General features: G+C 44.3%; 1 pseudogene; it reads right to left on the reverse strand.

The window, feature by feature from the left end:
• Nucleotides 1–17709: 17709 nt before the first annotated feature.
• Nucleotides 17710–17827, reverse strand: LOC126472014 (5S ribosomal RNA; annotated as a pseudogene).
• Between the last annotated feature and the right edge of the window lie 5483 nt (nt 17828–23310).

Genomic DNA, 23310 nt, shown 5'->3' on the forward strand with positions numbered 1-23310 from the left:
CACAGAGGAAAGCAGTGTACAAGAAAACATTTGGAAAATGTGCTGCACCTCTGATTCAAATGATTGATTCACTTCCTGATAAAGGAAACAATCTGCCCTATAGGATTTATTTTGACAACCTGTCTAAATCGCCAACTTTGTAGGTTCACCTACAAGAACAAGGTTATGGTGCAACTGGCACTATTCGTATCGTCTGCCTACAGAATGTCAATTTATGCCGTCCAAGATAATGTGAGAAAGGAGTAAGACAGGAGATTTTGATTACAAGAGCAGCAAAGAAAGTGGATTGGTTATTACCAGATAGCTAGATAATTCTGCAGTAAAAATAGCGTCTACCAGCCATGGAATCAATCCAGTGAGCTCTGTGAACCGATATTCAAGACAAGAAAAGAAAGAAATACTTGTACCGTGACCACATATAGTTGGAGAACACAACAAAAATATGGGGGAACTGACTGAATGGACGAAAATATAACGTTATATAGAGTGAGCATCAGAGGAAGGAAAGGGTGGTGGCTAGTTTTTACGTGGCTACTGGATGTGTTTGTACATACTGCATAGCTTCTCTACAGAAATACAGCTATGAATGTGCCACTACTGCAATTTCGGCGCTACATTATGAAATGTTACTTGACGTCCAATGTAACAATCCCCGACGTCCTAGTCGCGCAGCAGGTAATCCATATCAAGGTAGAGTGCTACATGACATCAGATACCACGAAAAAAAAAATCGTCTGATAGCTATGGTGTCACAGAAAAAAAGAAGACGCTACGCTGCAGAAAACTGCAAAGGAGATCCAAGAATAACGTGCTGCAAATGTGATATTAGTTTGTGCGTAGAGTGTTATGTATGGTATCACCGAAAATGAATGCTGTTGCCTAAACATAATGTAAATGACATACACTGTTTTATTTTATTTTCACTTAAAATGTATGATCTGCCTAGCGTGACATATATGTTACACCCTCTTTTGCTTAAACTACACTCCTGGAAATGGAAAAAAGAACACATTGACACCGGTGTGTCAGACCCACCATACTTGCTCCGGACACTGCGAGAGGGCTGTACAAGCAATGATCACACGCACGGCACAGCGGACACACCAGGAACCGCGGTGTTGGCCGTCGAATGGCGCTAGCTGCGCAGCATTTGTGCACCGCCGCCGTCAGTGTCAGCCAGTTTGCCGTGGCATACGGAGCTCCATCGCAGTCTTTAACACTGGTAGCATGCCGCGACAGCGTGGACGTGAACCATATGTGCAGTTGACGGACTTTGAGCGAGGGCGTATAGTGGGCATGCGGGAGGCCGGGTGGACGTACCGCCGAATTGCTCAACACGTGAGGCGTGAGGTCTCCACAGTACATCGATGTTGTCGCCAGTGGTCGGCGGAAGGTGCACGTGCCCGTCGACCTGGGACCGGACCGCAGCGACGCACGGATGCACGCCAAGACCGTAGGATCCTATGCAGTGCCGTAGGGGACCGCACCGCCACTTCCCAGCAAATTAGGGACACTGTTGCTCCTGGGGTATCGGCGAGGACCATTCGCAACCGTCTCCATGAAGCTGGGCTACGGTCCCGCACACCGTTAGGCCGTCTTCCGCTCACGCCCCAACATCGTGCAGCCCGCCTCCAGTGGTGTCGCGACAGGCGTGAATGGAGGGACGAATGGAGACGTGTCGTCTTCAGCGATGAGAGTCGCTTCTGCCTTGGTGCCAATGATGGTCGTATGCGTGTTTGGCGCCGTGCAGGTGAGCGCCACAATCAGGACTGCATACGACCGAGGCACACAAGTCCAACACCCGGCATCATGGTGTGGGGAGCGATCTCCTACACTTGCCGTACACCACTGGTGATCGTCGAGGGGACACTGAATAGTGCACGGTACATCCAAACCGTCATCGAACTCATCGTTCTACCATTCCTAGACCGGCAAGGGAACTTGCTGTTTAAACAGGACAATGCACGTCCGCATGTATCCCGTGCCACCCAACGTGCTCTAGAAGGTGTAAGTCAACTACCCTGGCCAGCAAGATCTCCGGATCTGTCCCCCATTGAGCATGTTTGGGACTGGATGAAGCGTCGTCTCACGCGGTCTGCACGTCCAGCACGAACGCTGGTCCAACTGAGGCGCCAGGTGGAAATGGCATGGCAAGCCGTTCCACAGGACTACATCCAGCATCTCTACGATCGTCTCCATGGGAGAATAGCAGCCTGCATTGCTGCGAAAGGTGGATATATACTGTACTAGTGCCGACATTGTGCATGCTCTGTTGCCTGTGTCTATGTGCCTGTGGTTCTGTCAGTGTGATCATGTGATGTATCTGACCCCAGGAATGTGTCAATAAAGTTTCGCCTTCCTGGGACAATGCATTCACGGTGTTCTTATTTCAATTTCCAGGAGTGTATTAATTGCTTTCTTTGCTTAGCTTGTTGTAGTACATTTCATCAATGACAATGAACAAATAAACATCTGATTTGTAAAATTCAGAAGTGAAAATTAATTAAGGGAGAAATGGGTTAAGGCGACAAAGACGCCATTATCAACACCCCCTTAAGTTTCAATTGGATCGTGTCACAGGGCTAAGAGAAACTGGATATTCCTTCTGCGATACTGTAGAAAGAGTTGGCAGGAATATAGCCACGGTACATGACTGCCGGTAGTGGTGGTCATGAGAATGTATGGTCGCAAGAAGACCGGTCTCGTGGCACTACCGAGAGGTTCTGCGTATGGTTCTGGCTCATGGATATGCATCTGCAGCAGCAATATGAGAGGCAGTTGGCATCACAGTGACGCAACGAACTGTTACAAATTGGTTACTTCAAGGACAGCTCCGGACCAGACGCCCTGTAGCGTGCATTCCATTGACGCCAAACCACAGCCATTTGCGACTTCAGTGGTGTCAAGCGAGAGCTCAATAGAGGATAGGGTGAAGGTCTACTGTATTTTCTGATGAAAGCTGGTTCTGCCTCAGTACCAGTGATGGTTAAGAAGAGGCCAGTTGAGGGCCTGCAACCAACTTGTCTGCATACTAGACACACTGGACCTACACCTGGAGTTATGGTCTGCGGCGCTATTTCGTATGACAGCAGAAGCACTCTCGTGTTTATCCCACGCAACCTGACTGCAAATTTGTACGTCAGTCTGGTGATGCGATCTGTTGTGCTGCCATCCATGAACAGCATTCCAGGGAGTGTTTTCCAACTGGATAACGCGCGTCCACATACCGCTGTTGTAACTCAACATTCTCTACAGAGTGACAACGTGTTGCCTTGGCCTGCTCGACCACCAGATATGTCCCCAATCAGTCACATATGAACGTCAACGGACGAATACTCTAGCGTCATCCACAACCAGCGTTACCCGTCCCTCTATTGACTGACCACGTGCAACAGGCATGGAATACCATCCTACGAACTGACATCCGGCACCTGTACTAAACAATACATGCACGTTTGCATGTTTACATTCAAAATTCTGGTGGCTACACCGGTTTTTAAATATACCAGCATTTCACATTTGCAACAGCTTAGCTGCGCTTACATTAACCTGCAATAACTTACCTAGGGCTTACATTAAACTGTGATATTGTAATGTTAATCAATTAAACATGTTATCTAGACAAATGTATTTCCGACGTTTCATTACTCTACATTAATTAATTTTTGGTATTGCTATTTTTTGCCGTCAGTGTACATAAAATAAATTTTGAAAACGTCAACTAGCCCATCTGTGCTTTGTGTCCCCTCGTTCCTCTCTTTCTCCTGCCAGTTTCGGAGGAATATTAAAATGATGCATAAAAATGGAGCCAAGTTCGAAAACATGCAGTTTAAAAGTACGTAACTCTCATTTGAAAGTCAAAGATATCCATTATTCTGTGGAAGTCAAGGATATTTGTGTACACATACATACCTCTGTATTTAATCAGCATAATATTTAAATGATCCACAAAAATGACCCAAAAATTGCATTGTTTCGTGAAAATCAAAGATATTTGCGCACACACACATACGTCTGTATTTAATCGGACTAATTTTAAAATAATGCACAAAAATGTCATTATGTTGCAATATATGAGAGACATCTAGATATATGTACATACCTACGTATTTAATTAATGTAAAATAAAAATGGTGGGTAAAAATGGCGCCAAGTTGCATTATTTGTGTGAAAGTAAAGAAATGAAGATAAAATATTTTTCTCTGAATTACATGCACACACACACACACACACACACACACACACACACACACACACACACACACATCAAATTTACTTACTTGCCTCATGTTCAATAGTATCAAACAAGTACTAAACATACTTCCAGCGCCGCGTTCGAAAGACGTATGAATACTCGAGTTTTGTCGCTAGTAGCACACACACACACACACACACACACACACACTGTGAAGCAAAAACAGTATATTACAGAGGGAACAGAAAAGGAAAAAATCAAGCAAAAAAATACACTAGACTAAAAATTGATCATTAATTTTTGCCTTACAATGTCTTTACATACTAAGTTTGTACGTACAATGTTTGTGCATACAACGTTTCTTTAAACATTCACTAACAGAGCAATTATGGTGTATCACTAAATTTCCATTGAAAATCATACGGCAACATAATGAGAACGCGAGTAAGGAGTATGTGAATTCACACGTCAGTAACGAATGTGATAGTTGCGTCAAACTGAAATCTACAATTTACATTTTTTCACATACATTTTCAGATATTTACATTACAAACGTTTTTACAGATTTTTTAATTGAATACATATCAGTTACAAAGGTGATTGTGAGCTCAGTTCACAATCTGCAATTACAAATTCAGTCTACAAGGGTCGTTCCGAAAGTAATGCTTCCTATTTTTTTGTGGTGACTGGATGTCCACGCTAAATGTCGTTGGTGTAGTACTAATGCTTGAACCTTCCTCCTTCATTTGCAGGTGGTTCCGTTGTTCTGCGGTAGTTGGCGTAAGCAGAGAAGTGTTCTAAAAAGATGTCTGATATGGATGCGCGTATAAAAGAGCGATGTGTAATTGAATTCCTCACTGCTGAAGAAATTGCACCGACTGAAATCCATCGACGTTTGCTAAACGTGTATGGAGACGATACAACAGACGTGAGCAATTTGAGGGAATGGGTACGCCATTTTCAAGGCGGTGAAAAGGGTGTGCATGACAAGCCACGGCTCGGTTGACCCTGCACAGCTGTCATCCCTCACAATGAAGAGCATCTTCATCAACTCATCCGTGCTGATCAGCGGATAATGGCCAGAGAATTGTGTGCAAAGATGAATGTCGTTTGTGGTGCCTTGGAAACAGTGTTGGAACATCTTAGTTATCGCAAAGTCTGTGCGAGATGGGTCCCGTGGATGCTTACAGAAGAACAAAAAAACTGATAGAATGGAAATTTGTCGGGACCAATATGAAGTTGAAGGTGACAATTTTCTGGATAGCATCGTCACCGGAGATGACACGTGGTGTCACCACTACGAGCTGGAGTCCAAAAGACAGTCCATGGAATGACGACATGTGAATTCTCCGTCAAAGAAAGAATTCAAGGCACAGCCGTCTGCAGGTAAAGTGGTGTGCACAGTCTTCTGGGATAACCAGGGAGCCAGGGTGTGATCCTGTGGATGTCCTGGAGCCTGGAAAAACTGTCAATTTAGCACGCTACAAGACGACGCTGATTGAGCTAAAAGGCCGAATTTCAAGGGTGAGGCCACAGAAGAAAATGAACTTTCACCTACAACATGATAAAGCCAGGCCCCACACCAGTTTTACGACCACGCAACTCATTGCAGAACTCGGATGGATTGTCGTACCACATCCACCGTACAGTCCGGATTTAGAGCCTTCAGACTTCCATCTCTTTGGGCCTCTGAAAGATAGACTATGTGGCGAACATTTTCAGGACTCGGATTCTGTAGTCAAAGCTGTAAGGAAGTGGTTGGCGTCAGCTGGTTCTGATTTTTAGAAGCACGGCATACAGGCTCTGGTTCGTCTTTGGCAAAAGTGTACAACGAATGGTGGTGACTATGTGGAAAACGACAGTCTGTAGCTGAAATATTGCTCTCTTTAACTGTGCTGTTGTGATTTATGTATCTCCTGTAGTTTCCATGAATAAAAATAGGAAGTATTACTTTCGGAACGACCCTCGCACAATATACATTTTTCTCGTGCATTTTAAATGTGTCAACATTTTTTTCGTGTAGTAGTGATCCCAAGCCCCTATATTTAGACTGTCTGGAAGTATCATACGTTTATCGTCTTATGCAGATAAAGCAATTTTATGCTAATACTCGTAATGGGAATAACATATTGCTTCGCTTAAGTCATGCACTTCACAGTCGTTTGTATTACTGAATCCAGCACCGATTGCCTGTAATCATCGATGGTTAACCTTTTAACAGAAGATGGTTTTATACCTTCAGCTCGGCGCATTATGCACTACTAGTCCGTCTCAAAAGCATATATTTTTGCTCGTAGACCAATCAATACTGTAATAAGTTCACCATTAAGTTACCCTTTCATTAAACCAACCTCTGTTTTACTTATATGGATATGGTGTCTGTTCTTTCGGACTTGGTAAGAATGTTTCCCACGAGTAATGAGTGTGTTGGGGTGGGACACTACGAGTGTAGTGTGTGGACATACGAGGTGAGAATGTGGGTCTCGCGGGAGGCGTGCGCGAGATAGTCACACCATCCTCTGTGCCCTCGGTGGCTCAGATGGATTGTAACAAAAAAAAAAAAAAACTGAGTGGCAGGATCAACAAACGAACTTTAACGGATGTCCTGTGGCGTCCGCAACGACCAAACACAACGATCAACAACGAACAAAATAAAAATAAAAAAGATGGATATGGCGTCTGCCATGTAAGTAGGAGATCCCGGGTTCGAGTCCCGGTCGGGGCACACATTTTCACCTGTCCCCGTTGATATATATCAACGCCCGTCAGCAGCTGAAGGTAAAAATATATAATTCTAACATCTATTTTAGTCACCAGCGGAATATTGTATGCGTTATTTGTAGGGTATGCCGAAATGTCGAACCTTGTATACACATCACTTTTGATATCCTCGTAGGTATTTGGAATTTTAATGTTATATATTAAGTTGATTAAGGTATTGACGTCCGTGTAGCACAGTTTTACGTAATTTGCTTAGTACTTGTTTACTATGTATCCATAATGAAAGTCGGTAAGATGCGTTTTATAAATATCCAATGTGTTTATCAAAGCTCAGACAAGTAAAATTTTGTTAAAAATAACGCATCTTCGAAAATTTGATTTTACAATTAAAGCAGCTGCCCCCCAATTCGTCTTTACATGATTTTGCCGGTCTTATGTCCCACATCTGTAGCACCTTTTGCATCGTTTTTCCAAACACACTATTATTCATCAGTTTGAAAAAGTTTTTCTCGAACTCATTGTTTGCACTTATGCATATTTGCGTTCATCTCAATGTATGGCTGAAGTTCCAGGAAACCTGCCTAAATGATACAATTCAATGAATATTTTACTACCATTTTATGTTGTAAACACTGTTTCAGATTTCTGTAATGAATTACATAGTTTTTCTTATCATATAATGTCGAAAAATTTGTTTATTATTTATTATCAGATGGTGATAACAGTTTTTCCAGATGTAAGTGCAAACCGGAAGGTACATCGTGAATACACTCTGGGTATTTGAGATCTACTTTTGAAATGTACTGTAACATTGTCCAGCTGTCTAGGCTATTCACATTAAGATCAATTATGTAAGCTTCATCAATTATCATAATCGACCATGAATCTATTGCTGGCAACAGAATGTCTGCAAGAACACTGGACAATGCTACCTTTGACGCCACGCTCAACAAAAGTCGAGTTTTTCGTTGTCAGTAATAAGTTGCAATCGATTTTTAGCAATTTTCAGCAAAGTATCCTACGCCAAGCCAGGGGAAGTAATGTGCAGGAGTCTTTCATGTGTTTTAAGGTATAGACCACAAAACGTTTCGAATACATCGGCTCTCTGCCTCGTGATGACTGGGTGTTGTGTGCTGTCCTTAGGTTAGTTAGGTTTAAGTAGTTCTAAGTTCTCAGCAGTTAAGTACCATAGCGCTCAGAGCCATTTGAACTATGACCACCAATCTAATTGCCGGTACGTCCACCTTTGGCACGGATAACCGCAGCGACGCGTCGTGGCATGGAATCAATGAAGCCTTGGTAGGTTGCTGGAGGGCGTTGGCACCACATCTGCGCACACAAGTCACCTAATTCCCGTAAATTCCGGGGAGGGGGCGATGAGCTCTGACATCTATTTTAACCACATCCCAGATGTGTTCGATCGGGTTTATATCTGGCGAGCTGGGAGGCCAGCACATCAGTTGGAACTCGCCACTGTGTTCCTCGAACCACTTCATCACACTCCTAGCCTTGTGAAAAGGCGCATTATCTTGCTGAAAAATGCCACTACCGTCGGGAAACATGATCGTCATGAAGGAGGCTACGTGGTCTGCAACCAGCGTACATTACTCCTTGGCAGTCACTGTCCCTTGCACGAGCTCCACTGTACCCATGGATGCCCGTGTGAATGTTCTCCAGTGCATAATGGAACCGCCGCCAGCTTGTCTCCGTCCCGCAGTACAGATGTCAAGGAGCTGTTCCCCTGGAAGATGACGGATTCGCGCCCTCCCATCGGCATGATGAAGAAGGTATCAGGATGCAACAGACCATGTAACACTATGCCACTACGCCAACGTACTGTGCCTGTCGTAACGTGCACATTTCAGTCGTAGTTGACGATGTCGTGGTGTTAGCATTGGCACTTGTACTGGTCGTCGGCTGCGAAGGCTCATCGTTAGAAGTGTTCGGTGCACTGTGTGTTCAGACACACTTGTACTCTGCCCAGCATTCAAGTCTGATCTTAGTTCTGCCACAGTTCGCTGCCTGCCCTGTTTTACCAGTCTGCCCAGCTTACGACGTCTGACATGTGTAATGAGAGGTGGTCACCCAACCCAAGACGTATGGACGCGGTTTCACCTTGGTTTCGCCACGTGTTGAACACTCACCACAACACACCTTGAACACCTGACAAGTCGTGCAGTTTCCGAAATGCTCGGGCCGAGCTTGCGGGTCATTACAATCTGCCCTCGGTCAAGCTCAAATAGATCGCACGCCTGCACCGTGCGTGTGTCTAGCAGTCATTCCTCACCGGTGACGCTGCTATCGCCTGCACGGGTTTATATCGATAGTAGATGGATGGTCATAATGTTCTGGCTGACCTGTGTATTTTTCCATAATAGAAGGAATCAGAAAACACGACCTGGATTTACTTTAATTCTTACTCATTCTACTCTACAACCATTTGCTTAAATGTGTATGTGATCAATATATGTCTGTCATAATTGCTAAGGGTGTAGAATACAATGGGGAATGTATACCAGGGCATGTAGTTTGAACTGCAGCTGGCATGAACAGCACCTCTGTTGCGGCGGTGAAATGGCAAATGGTCTCTGTGTTTTACATCATCATTCTTAAACGGTTTCTGGAAAATATGGCAAATCTCAGCTTAAAGACATGCAAATTTTTCCTTGCGGCTTATTTTTATCTTTTCTTTTGCAATAGAAACCCATTTACTGTCTCAGTGATTGCATACAAGTGTTCAATGAACCATTTCATGCAGTCACAGCCTCTCTGCAATTTAAACCCAAAATGCCTCTCATCATAGCCATAGTGTATATAGTAGGCAATGCTGAGGGCTGTATGCAAAAGTGCCCGATCGGAATGCCAACGAGAGTAACTATTACAAGTATCAACTAGGTCTAATAAGCATTCTGTGTAATCATAAACCACAAAAGGCAGCTTCATTTTGTGGCTGAAGTTTGTAAATCCCACTATTCATGACACTGCCGACCATTTTCTACTACCCACGGTCAACTGAGTGTGCCTCTAACTTTTCTTTGGAATAAAAACCGGACAAGTAGAACTTGCTCTCTGAAGGTTCCATACAAACTTATATATATAGTTAGATAGATAGCTCATCTATAGATTTCGATGAATGAGTGTGCGAGTATCAAAATATGTGACATAAATAGCCGTATATTTTGAGTGCATAGATTTAGAAGCTTAAATGTTTTACACCGACAAGGGACCATACACGTTAATATTTGACACAAATTTCAACTTGATACCTCTACTAGTTTGTGAGAAAATGGGTTATTAGTAGACAGACAGACAGACGGACAACGAAGTGATCCGTTTTTATCTGTTGAGATACAGAACCCGAAAAATGGCTCCGGTAACGTTCACATACTACAGTATACCGATGAGAAAGAGTAATGCTACTAAGAGCTAAAATCGACAAGTTTTTATGCAGCTGAAATGGTATTTACACTCCTGGAAATGGAAAAAAGAACACATTGACACCGGTGTGTCAGAACCACCATACTTGCTCCGGACACTGCGAGAGGGCTGTACAAGCAATGATCACACGCACGGCACAGCGGACACACCAGGAACCGCGGTGTTGGCCGTCGAATGGCGCTAGCTGCGCAGCATTTGTGCACCGCCGCCGTCAGTGTCAGCCAGTTTGCCGTGGCATACGGAGCTCCATCGCAGTCTTTAACACTGGTAGCATGCCGCGACAGCGTGGACGTGAACCGTATGTGCAGTTGACGGACTTTGAGCGAGGGCGTATAGTGGGCATGCGGGAGGCCGGGTGGACGTACCGCCGAATTGCTCAACACGTGGGGCGTGAGGTCTCCACAGTAAATCGATGTTGTCGCCAGTGGTCGGCGGAAGGTGCACGTGCCCGTCGACCTGGGACCGGACCGCAGCGACGCACGGATGCACGCCAAGACCGTAGGATCCTACGCAGTGCCGTAGGGGACCGCACCGCCACTTCCCAGCAAATTAGGGACACTGTTGCTCCTGGGGTATCGGCGAGGACCATTCGCAACCGTCTCCATGAAGCTGGGCTACGGTCCCGCACACCGTTAGGCCGTCTTCCGCTCACGCCCCAACATCGTGCAGCCCGCCTCCAGTGGTGTCGCGACAGGCGTGAATGGAGGGACGAATGGAGACGTGTTGTCTTCAGCGATGAGAGTCGCTTCTGCCTTGGTGCCATTGATGGTCGTATGCGTGTTTGGCGCCGTGCAGGTGAGCGCCACAATCAGGACTGCATACGACCGAGGCACACAGGGCCAACACCCGGCATCATGGTGTGGGGAGCGATATCCTACACTGGCCGTACACCACTGGTGATCGTCGAGGGGACACTGAATAGTGCACGGTACATCCAAACCGTCATCTAACCCATCGTTCTACCATTCCTAGACCGGCAAGGGAACTTGCTGTTCCAACAGGACAATGCACGTCCGCATGTATCCCGTGCCACCCAACGTGCTCTAGAAGGTGTAAGTCAACTACCCTGGCCAGCAAGATCTCCGGATCTGTCCCCCATTGAGCATGTTTGCGACTGGATGAAGCGTCGTCTCACGCGGTCTGCACGTCCAGCACGAACGCTGGTCCAACTGAGGCGCCAGGTGGAAATGGCATGGCAAGCCGTTCCACAGGACTACATCCAGCATCTCTACGATCGTCTCCATGGGAGAATAGCAGCCTGCATTGCTGCGAAAGGTGGATATACACTGTACTAGTGCCGACATTGTGCATGCTCTGTTGCCTGTGTCTATGTGCCTGTGGTTCTGTCAGTGTGATCATGTGATGTATCTGACCCCAGGAATGTGTCAATAAAGTTTCCCCTTCCTGGGACAATGAATTCACGGTGTTCTTATTTCAATTTCCAGGAGTGTATTTGTGTTACCAACCTGCAGCATTAACAGATTTACATGTTCCTCGTGACAATATTTTGTGATACGCAATGGCAAAACAGGAAGCTCTTTCTTATCCTCCTCGTCATCTATGACCGTCTGTTCATAATCTGAATCCTTGATACTGCAGACGTTTGCAGAGACGTCTTCGTGCTGCTTGTCGAATATCTGCACATGCTTCACGTCTGCAGGATACGGCATGTTTGCAAACTTTAATTTGTTTGCATCTAGAATATATTTAGGAAAACGTTGTGTATGATGATGTGCAGGATATAAACCTGCTAAAACTGACCACTTGAGGCAGTCATTGTCTTTTGACTGAATTTTTATTTCGGCATGCTTATCATCAATCTCCTTGGGCAGTTTTGAATACACCCCTGCATAAAAAGATTTATTTTTACAGTTGAACTACTTCCTTCAGCACCTAATTGGGATCTCCCTCCTAAAAAGTCTCTACTTTCTTTAACAATTTATCAATAACATTAGTCGAATATCAGTCATTACTAATTGTAAGCAGCATTAACCTTGCATTCTTTTTACTAAGATACATTTGTTCTTCCTTCCTCTGGAAAGAGAAAGATGCAGACTAGCGAGCAATCGATATTAATTGGTTGCTTAATTCGATGAACTCTGTTCTCAGAAGCTTGAAAACTCGCATTCGAGAAATTTCTAGGCTTCTTAAACCCAATCCTGTTATCTATGACACCCGTCCCAATTCGACTTCTAAACGTAGAGTGAACAACAACCCATTCAAGATCATTTAATTTAATATGTTTTGGCACCGTTTCATCCATTACTGCTAATACGAGGAGAGTTCCGTATTGGTTTACACTTTATATTCACAAACTATCAAACAAGGAAACGAGACGCTACGAAACTCGACAGACACATGCACTTTTTGAACATAGTTTCCATTAAGCTGCACACACTTGTGCCAAGATGTGGTAACTCCTGTAGGTCCTCCTCAACCATTTTTTAAGAGTCTGTTGCACCAATTGCAGGACAGCTGCTTGAGTTCCAGTGCGACTGTGAAATGATGTCCACACAGAGGTTTCTTCATAGCCTGCAATATGTGGTTATCATAAGGCACCAAGTCAGTAGAATATTATAAGTGTGGCAATACCTAGAACCCCGTGTCAGCGATGCCAACAGTGGCTGTATGACTCGTATTTCGACAAGCGTAGTTCTGTTGCAAGAACACTCCTTTCGCCCTCTTTTGCGTTATACACCAAGACTCTTCGGATGGTTCCGTCGTGCAACTCAAAGTGCGTGGTATGGCTGTAGGGTCCTGCACGAGTGTCGCTGAGATACTGTCTGGCAATGTAAATGGCACTCCTGAACCCATCGATTCCATCTTCACATTAGTATCCCAACCAATGCAAGTAGCAATATTCTGGAATTATAAACCAGAGTCTCGGCAGGCCAAGGTCAAGTTGCTGACGAATTCCGGCACATACTGGCAAAAATGTCCCCTTCTTACACGAGAGCAACATGGTCTTCTCTCCGCCAACCAAAGATCTGCTGTGATTTCTGAACGAGAATGCCTTGCCTTGTGTACAGAATGTACAGCGTGTTTCACAGTACACGTCACACACTTCTATAGGTTGTAGAGGGGACTTAGTAGATCAAGTTTTACATAGGAACCCATGTCCGTAAACGTCATCCAACAACATTACTGAGCCTCAAAGTTACAGGCGGCTGCGCCTGTAAATGTACGTATATACAGGGTTATTCCGTGATGATGTTACGAACTTTCAGAGTTGATGGAGAAAGATAAATGTATCAATTTGAGATAAGTGCCCCTATGCCAGAAAGGAACGGCTGAAAGTTATAAGTGACAACCGTTCTGATACCTCTGACAGTGCAATACATGCACCGGTACTGTTGTTGCTAAGATGGTAGGGTAGAAAACTTTCAGTGTTGGTAATATGGACCAAAACAAGAAAAAATTTTTAGTAAACATGGGCTACAAAATGCATAAATTAAGAGTTATGGGCACTTGTTTAATAGAGAACATGTGTTCCACACTAGCGAAGCTCAAAGCTCCTCAGATATGCGTTTTAGAGCCAATGACTACTGAACATTTTTTCTTGTCTTGGTTCACACTACCATCTTTGAAAGTTGCATACCCTAAAATCTTAGCAACAACTGTACCGGTATACGTATTCTACTGTCAGTGGTATCAGAATTATTTTCGCTTATAACTTTCAGCTCGTTCGGTTCCGGTACAGGGATTCTTACCTAAAATTTGTACATTTATCCTTCTCCATCATCCTTGAAACTTTGTAACATCATCACGGACTCATCCTGTATATACATACATTTACAGGCGCTAGCGTCTGTAACTTTGACGCTCTGTAGCGTTGTTGGGTGACTTGCTGGACTTGGGTTCCTACATAAAAACTTGATTTACTAAGTCCCCTCTATAACCTCTAGAAGTGTTTAACAGGAATTGTGAAACACCCTGTAGATAACGTTGTTCCTACTTAATTTGCGCAGTGCACTAAAATGCTAATCAGTTGCATTTCCATGCACCCATCTTGTCGCTTTGACTTTTGTTGCATGTCACCTTCATGATATTGCAATTTTATTGGCCAGCTATGTAGTTGTACACAAAGTAAGGATCTGTGCATTAGAATGTTTTATTTTTCCGCTTCGCCATAAAATGTCGCTTCCTTACGATTGCATTAAATGTGTGCATCACAACTCGCGGTCGTGATATGTGAATTTTGAACACTATGTAAACGATATGCCATTCTTGGAAGACCCCGCTCTTTCTTACTCTGGGACTTTGCAGACTTGGCTCGTTGCCATCCACATTCATTTGCACGTGCAACAATCGTGTGGAATTCTTATACAGTTAAGTATCATAGCACTACTCAACATTTAAGAAACCAAAATTGGAGGAATGGGTACGACAGTGGATCTTGCGGATCTCTGTAGACAACATTAGAGATTTCAACAAGTTTGAAACACACGAAACTACAGGCAGGATGTAAGGCTAGCGATGTCGAATAACGCCTGGCCGTGTTTTTCTGTACATTAGATGTCAGTCGTATGCGACAGTTGCTCAGGAACTGTTTATCTGGAATTTTCTGCATGTTCTCGATAAATGCAGATCGAACTCAGTGAAGATGTCATTATCATAATACTTGTCCACAAAGGCAACCTTGATACTGAAAACAGTTCTTGCAGATTTTCGTTAGCAGCAATCACGAAGGACTAGTAAGTGAATGTTGGACCGAGCAAAGTGCCACAGCTATTAAAATTATGTGCTGGCATTACGGAGGATGACAGATCAAATCCATGGCTGGCTATCCAAATTTATATTTCCCATGTTTTCCCAAAATCATTTTAGGAAAATGCTGGGATGATCCATTTTCGAAAGGACAGTGCCAGTTTGATTCACCTTCCTTCCCCCGTCCGAGTTTGTACTCCATTCCTCATGATCACTCTATATTCTTATGTTCCTTTTCTTATTTTGATATTCGAAATGTGTGTAGAAAGCAAGATATTTGCAGAGATCTTCTGTTTCTTTGTAGGTAGATAACACACCATGCACACTCTTCCACAATCGAATTTTTCCAACGCATGTTGACATGGTAGGGATGGACGCAGACGTAGCCGGACTGAATTCTGAATGCGGAAAACATTTTCTCGCCAGCATTCGGTCGGCAGTGATGATAGAATAACGTTACTGATCATCACACTGCGTTAATTCTCAATCTTCTTGTATTTATTTTAATTATTGTCATCTCAACTCGCTTATAGTATCTGTGACACTCTCTCCTCTATTCCGCGATGATACAAAACAAGCTGCCCTTCTTTGAACTTTTTCGATGTCGCCCATCAGTCCTCTCTGATAAGGATCCCATACCGGTTAGCAAGAGATCAGAAGCGGACGGATAATCGTAACGTAGGCAGATTTGTAGCACCTTTTACAAGGGCTATACATAAATAAATCTCCGACGGCCTATTAAAAATAATCAACTGCTTGTGGCTTCATGAGGCTTGCGTGGTTGGAAGAGGAGTCTTTGAAGGTCACGTTACGTCAGTCAGCTCTCTGTTTTGTTTGTCAGAGTGTAAGCTACGAGCCATTGAGTTTGATGGTACTGTTGCTTCTTCTGCCAGTTGCAAGATACTGTACAGTCTCTCATTCGCTTCCTGCAATCAGAAAGAGTCAATGCCGTGGATATTCATCTTCGATTGCATGGTTGGTATGGGGTCGGGTTTTGATTGTTAGTATTGTGAAGAAGTGGGGCAAAAAATTCAAGGACGTCCAGATAGATATGCATGATTAAAGTGAGCGAAGAAGATATTCAGATCTGACTGATTAACTTGTGCAACATTTTTACGAAACTGTATGTGTGAAACGTCGGTTCACAGTTTACGATCTTTCAGAATATGTTCCTCAGATTTCAGAAACCAACATTTTTAACAGTGTGACAGGTGGGTTAGGTTACCATAAGTTTTGCGCACGATGGCTACCAAAATGTCTGACCGATGTTCTCAAACGAAAAAATGGCTTCGGTCTTGCCATTCCTTCAGCGCTACCATGGAGCAGGGGATGAATTTCTGAAGAGAACTGTGACTGGGGTGAGACATGAGTGCAGTACGTGAATCCTGGAACTACGGAACATTCCAAACAGGAAATGCACACTCGTTCTCCTAAAGAATCCAAAAAATTCAGGCAGATGGTGTCAAACCGCAAAATGATGGTTACAGATTTTTGAGATCGCAAAGTAATTCTGACAACAGATTGCATGAGAATAACGCATACCAATACCATAGGTTTATTGCGAGTGTGTTACGAAACTCCGAGGGTCAGTCCAAAACACATGGTGCAAGATCATTACCAAAGAAACTATTCTTCTTCACGAACATGCGCGCTCCCATACTGCGAATCGAATTAAGGAAAAACTCTCAATTTTTGCGTGGGAGATTTTTTCAACATCGTTCCTATAGTCAGAAATTATCACTAAGCGACTTTCATCTCTTCCGCAAGACGAAGGCCCATCTGTCTACTCAGAATTTTCCAACTGAGGAGAGCTCGAACGTGCTGTCAACTACTGGCTGAAGCGTCAGGCGGCAGCATTCTTTGAAGAAAGGATAACAGTAAGACCAGTGTTTAAATTTGGATATTGACTATGTGGAGAAGCAATACTAACATCTAAGCACAGATTGTATCAATTTTTTTTTTATTTTTTCGTGCCCAAACGTACGTTAACTCATGAATCGCCCTCTAAAGCTTTCTGCCAGTGAAATGCAGTCTTCGGTTTGCTGTAGCCGTAACATTTTTGTGTGATAGTTGCAATTTCGGTAATCCCTAGGTATCTGTTACAATCGAACACCTGTAAATCTATGAGATTTATCGTGTGAAGGAAGATAAAAAGACTTGTTTTAGCACTCATGTGAATGAACTAACATTTTTAATTTTTTATTTTTCAAGGTCAATTGAGACTTTCCGTACGAATCCAATAGATAATCTAAATTATTTTTGTAACTTTTTTGGTCTTCTAATGACTTCACTAGACGATAAACGACATCATTATCCGAAAAAAAACCTAAGAGCGCTGCTCACATTGTTTCCTAAATATTGTACGCTTGATTCCCGCAGTTTTTATGTGTTTCATAAATGACATCTTGTTTCACACCATGAGCTGCGCTTCAAAAGTATTTATTAAAGCACTCCTTCTTCAGGCCACGAGTGGCCTACCGGGACCATCCGACCGCCGTGTCATCCTCAGTGGAGGATGCGGATAGGAGGGGCGTGTGGTCAGCACACCGCTCTCCCGGTCGTAATTATGGTATTCTTGACCGAAGCCGCTACTATTCGGTCGAGTAGCTCCTCAATTGGCATCACGAGGCTGGGTGCACCCCGAAAAATGGCAACAGCGCATGGCGGCCTGGATGGTCACCCATCCAAGTGCCGACCACGCCCGACAGCGTTTAACTTCGGTGATCTGACGGGAACCGGTGTATCCAATGCGGCAAGGCCGTTGCCAAAAGTATTTATTTGCCAGACAAATATTCAGGCCCACCGTTGATGCTACATTCTCTGCACATCTACATCAAATGATCAGCCCCTTAGACGTAAAATCTCCGTGGTGATTATAAATGAAGACGATCTCTGCGGTACACAGATAGTGACGGGTACATGTTACAAACTGTAAAACGCTGAAATGAATGTTAATGACCAGTTCTTCAAAATACACTGCCCTACAAAATAAGTGAAGCACCCAGATGAGAAGGAGGAAACTAAATGAAACTTAATGGATTGGGAGGGAACGTCATGTAGTTTAAATGATTACAAAACCGAATCAAATTTTACAAAGCACTTGGCAATGTGAGTCCATTCATGTGTATGACATTGCACCCCTGCTGGCCTGGATGTACGCTCTGGTTCGTATGGGAAGGGTGTCATAAAGCAGTTGTATCTCACCTGAGGCAAGCTGTCCCACAACTGTTGTAACTGGTCTTTCATATCCTGCATACGGGCACTAAGACAGAGTTGGCATCCGAACTGGTCCCACACATGTTCTATTGGGAACAGATCTGGTGTCTTTCTGGCGGCGGGAGTGCTTCAGCATCAAGTGGACTGTTCAGAGCGATAAATGCCATGTGTGAGCTAGCGTTGTCCTGATGAAAAATAGCACCGCGATTCTGTCATATAACAGATAACTGACGAGGACCCAAGATGTCCATGACGTAGTGCTGTGCTCTCGCGCTTCCTCAGTCACTACCAGCAGTGACTTGGAGTCATACCCGATCGCTCCTCAAACCATGACGCCAGGAGTGACACAGCTGTGCCACACTTAAACATCAGAAGAATGGGAGCTGTCTGAACGTCCCCGCCATATACGCCCATGACGGTCATCCAGGATAGCGCAGAACAGCGATTCGTCGCTGAACACAGTGCGACGTCATTCACCAGCACCCCATGCTTCCCGGTTACGGTACAACTTCAAACGCAGCCGTTTGCGTTGTTGTGTTAACGACAGCCTTCGCATGTGACGGTAATTTCCTAGTCCGGTTGCCCCTAGTCTTCAACCAATGTTGCGGGATAACACAGAACGTTGCAGAGAGACCATTACTTGTTTTTACATGACGGGTGCGGATGTGAAGGGGCTACGATCTGCTTGGTGCACAATACGATGATACTCCCTTGTAGGCGTCAGACGTGGTCGACAGGAACCTGATGAAGAGTATGCTTGCACTGACGTTCCGTGCAGTCCAACATCGGGCCACTGCCACATACGAATGCCCCACAACCCTGGATATTTCCAATACGATCAGCCGGCCATATGGAGACCCACAATGCTGCTCACTTCAAACTCTATCAAGTGTAGCTGTTCACTCCATTATAAAACCTATCAGGCCTCGTAACAACACTGCACATGACTCTCGTGACCGCTCTGCCAGTCACAGATAATTGCAACTGCAACAGACATTGACATCCGACCGTGTCTTTTGGGTACTTCACATTTTTGGCAGACAGTATACATGTAAACACGATCACAAGACAATTTCTTCCACCGAGTGTCCGATAAGATTCGGACGTGTGGGTGACGTAAGTGATATTATACTTCACACCATACTGTTAGACGAAATTGTCTGGTTATCGTGTTTAATTTTTTTTCCTTTTTTGTACACGCGACTGTTTACTGCAGAGAACGACTACATTTATAATTATCATAAAGAAGTTAAACCTGCAGACGTGTTGTTAGCTGTACAAGTGCATCGTCTACGGCACTGATGATGGAATGTAGGCTAACTACCGATCTGCGAATAAAATCTTTTGAAGTGAAGTTTGTGGTGTACAACAAGGTGCCTTTTGTCTCCTAAATCGTTTATATGCAACCCGCTTCTGAAAAGTTCGGTGAGTGGTCTCAGAACATAAAGGAAATAAGAGCTACAAACAAAAATTCCTTACTAACTTTCAAAGTACACTACTGGCCACTAAAATTGCTAGACCACGTAGATGACATGCTACAGACGCGAAATTTAACCGACAGGAAGAAGATACTGTGATATGCAAATGATCAGCTTTTCAGAGCGTTCACACAAGGTTGGCGCCGGTGGCGACACCTACAACGTGCTGACATGAGCAAAGTTTCCAACCGATTTCTCATACACAAACAGCAGTTGACCGGCGTTGCCTGGTGAAACGTTGTTGTGATGCCTCGAATAAGGAGGAGAAATGCATACCATCACGTTTCCGACTTTGATAAAGGTCGGATTGTAGCCTATCGCGATTGCGATTTATCGTATCGCGACAATGCTGCTCGCGTTGGTCGAGATCCGATGACTGTTAGCAGAATATGGAATCGGAGGCTTGAGGAGGGTAATACGGAACGCCTTGCTGGACCCCAACGGCCTCGTATCACTAGCAGTCCAGATGACAGGCATCTTATCCACATGCCTGTAACGGATCGTGCAGCCACCTCTCGATCCCTGAGTCAACAGATGGGGACGTTTGCAAAACAACATCCATCTGCACGAACAGTTCGACGACGTTTGCAGCAGCATGGACTATCAGCTCGGAGACCATGGCTGTGGTTACCCTTGACGCTGAATCACAGACAGGAGCGCCTGCGATGGTGTACTCAACTACGAACCTGGGCGCACGAATGGCAAAACGTTATTTTTTCGGAAGAATCTAGGCTCTGTTTACAGCATCATGATGGTCGCATCCGTGTTTGGCGACATCGCGGTGAACGCACATTGGAAGCGTGTATTCGTCATCGCCATACTGGCGTATCACCCGGCGGGATGATATGGGGTGCCATTGGTTACACGTCTCGGTCACCTCTTGTTCGCATTGACGGCACTTTGAACAGTGGACGTTACATTTCAGATGTGTTACGACCCGTGGCTCTACCCTTCATTCGATCCCTGCGAAACCCTACATTTCAGTAGGATAATGTACGACCGCATGTTGCAGGTCCTGTACGGGCCTTTTTGGATACAGAAAACGTTCGACTGGTGCCCTGGCCAGCACATTCTCCAGATCTCTCACCAATTGAAAACGTCTAGTCAATGGTGGCCGAGCAACTGGCTCGTCACAATACGCCAGTCACTACTCTTGATGAACTGTGGTATCGTGTTGAAGCTGCATGGGCAGCTGTACCTGCACACGTCATCCAAGCTCTGTTTGACTCAATGCCCAGGCGTATCAAGGCCGTTATCACGGCCAGAGGTGGTTGTTCTGGGTACTGATTTCTCAGGATCTATGCACCCAAAATGCGTGAAAATGTAATCACATGTCAGTTCTAGTATAATATATTTGTCCAATGAATACTCGTTTACCATCTGCATTTCTTCTTGGTGTAGCAGTTTTAGTGGCCAGTGGTGTAATTACCATTAGCTACAATACATTTCTGATATCGCTTGTAAAGGTATTGAAAACTGTCAGCAAAAGCTTATTGTGGAAGCATGGGAGTCATGAGTTGTTGGATAATCGCATCATTACAAGAAATTAGACCTGTTACAACCAGTACCAGCCGGAGACCAGGCGGCAGTCAATGGCACTCCCCACTCAGGATCTGACTGCTCTTCTCCCGTTTCCAGCAACATACTTGTGTGAAACGGGATTCTCAGCATATGCAGCTACAAAGGCAATATATCGCAGAAGACTTGTTTTGTGTGTTGTTGCGGAAGTCTGTAATGTATAATGTACCAATTTTTGTATGATTTTAATTAAATGATTATAATACGAGAACATAAAACCTGGTTTTGCTTATTATAGGGCTCCGTATAATATTTAGTATTTCAAAGGGATCTTTTTGACGGGACATCCACAACTGTTATTCATCGTCAATGATAAAATTCACTATAGTTGTAAAAATAATTTTTACAGCTGTTCAAAAATGGCTTGGTTCAAATGGCTCTGAGCACTACGCGACTTAACTTCTGAGGTCATCAGTCACCTAGAAGTTAGAACTAATTAAACCTAACTAACCTAAGGACATCACACACATCCATGCCCGAGGCAGGATTCGAGCCTGCGATCGTAGCGGCCGCTCGGCTCCAGACTGTAGCGCCCAGAACCGCTCGGGCACTCAGGCCGGCTTTACAGCTGTAGCAGATTTTGTAATTGACGTATTTCAAAAGGGTTTCGTCACTAAAAAAGTTTGAAAATCGCTGATGTACAGTAATGTTTGCCCTTTGAATAACTGTATTATTTGAGGATAGTTACAATTTTATTTGTGTGCCTTTTCCTGTAGACTACGGGTGCGTCATTCAGAATAATCGCCTGCCTTATTGAGGAGGAGATGAGATTTTCTACGTTTGCTCAGCAAAAGACGTTTGCATATCAGTCATACATTTCTGCAAAGCAGCATCAAGACTACTTGTACAGAAGTTTTTTTTTTCCTGTGATGAAATGCAATTTATAGCGGTGACGCCTTATTTCGATCCCAGTACCGCCTTGATAAGTTATACTCAGATGTTTCCCAAATAATGCCAGTAAAATGCCAGGTTTGTTCCACCGACAAAGGCACGATCGGGTCCTCCGTCCTTGTAAAATGAACCGGGGGGAAGACACAGACAGGAGACAGGCGGTGCCAGGTACGGCGAAAACCCGGGAAGGTTGCGGCAGACCCCTGGGAGGCTGCCAGGAAGAGACTCGTGTCGCAAGCGATGCTCCGTAATGCCAAGGATTCCGTCTGCCCCGCGACTCCAAATCTGGTGACGCCCGATACTCGACATCGTAAAGGCGGTCAACTCACTGCCTTCAGGCTCGTTGCGCGGACCCACAAACGAAATCTCCGAACCATATAAGACGACACTATAGTTAATGCTGAATTACCCGCCACGAGTCTAAATGGGCGTTATACAAGCTGTTATAGGAAATCACTGACCTCCTTCCTTTTCAAAATTAATCAAGGTATGCCTTCTAATTCAATCATTTTTAGGAAACTCCTGGATTCTTGCTATTATTATTCCAATATTTTGTCTAAAATAGTCTCTTCCTTTGCACACCAGACCTAGCATTGCACAACGCAACTATGGCAGGCAAGTAAAAAATTTTGAAACAAAAATGAGCTTGCTTTATTTCAGAATTTCGCCTGTAAGCATCAGTATTAAGGATGTAATATACACTATCTGATTAAAAGTATTCCGACACCCCTATGTAATACCATATTGATTACTAGATGTCACTATAGGCAGAATCTCCGGTATAAAAGGAGGCGGGGAGTATTATATTGTCAGTAGAGAAGCAATAACAGCAGAATTGGTCTGCCAGGAGAGCTCTGTATTATCGAACGTGGACAGGTCAATGAACATCACCTGAGTAACAAATCCATCACGGACATTTCACACCTTGTAGAGATGCCTAAGTCAACTGTTGGTGTGATTGTGAAGTGGAGACGCGAATGAGTTGTCACAGGTAAACTAAGACCAGGCAGACCATGTATACTGCGAGACAGGGAGCGTAGAGCATAGCAGAGGACGGTGGAAAACTGTCGCATGAAATCACGGAAG

Source organism: Schistocerca serialis, chromosome 3 (assembly GCF_023864345.2).
Source record: "Schistocerca serialis cubense isolate TAMUIC-IGC-003099 chromosome 3, iqSchSeri2.2, whole genome shotgun sequence".
NCBI lineage: Eukaryota > Metazoa > Arthropoda > Insecta > Orthoptera > Acrididae > Schistocerca > Schistocerca serialis.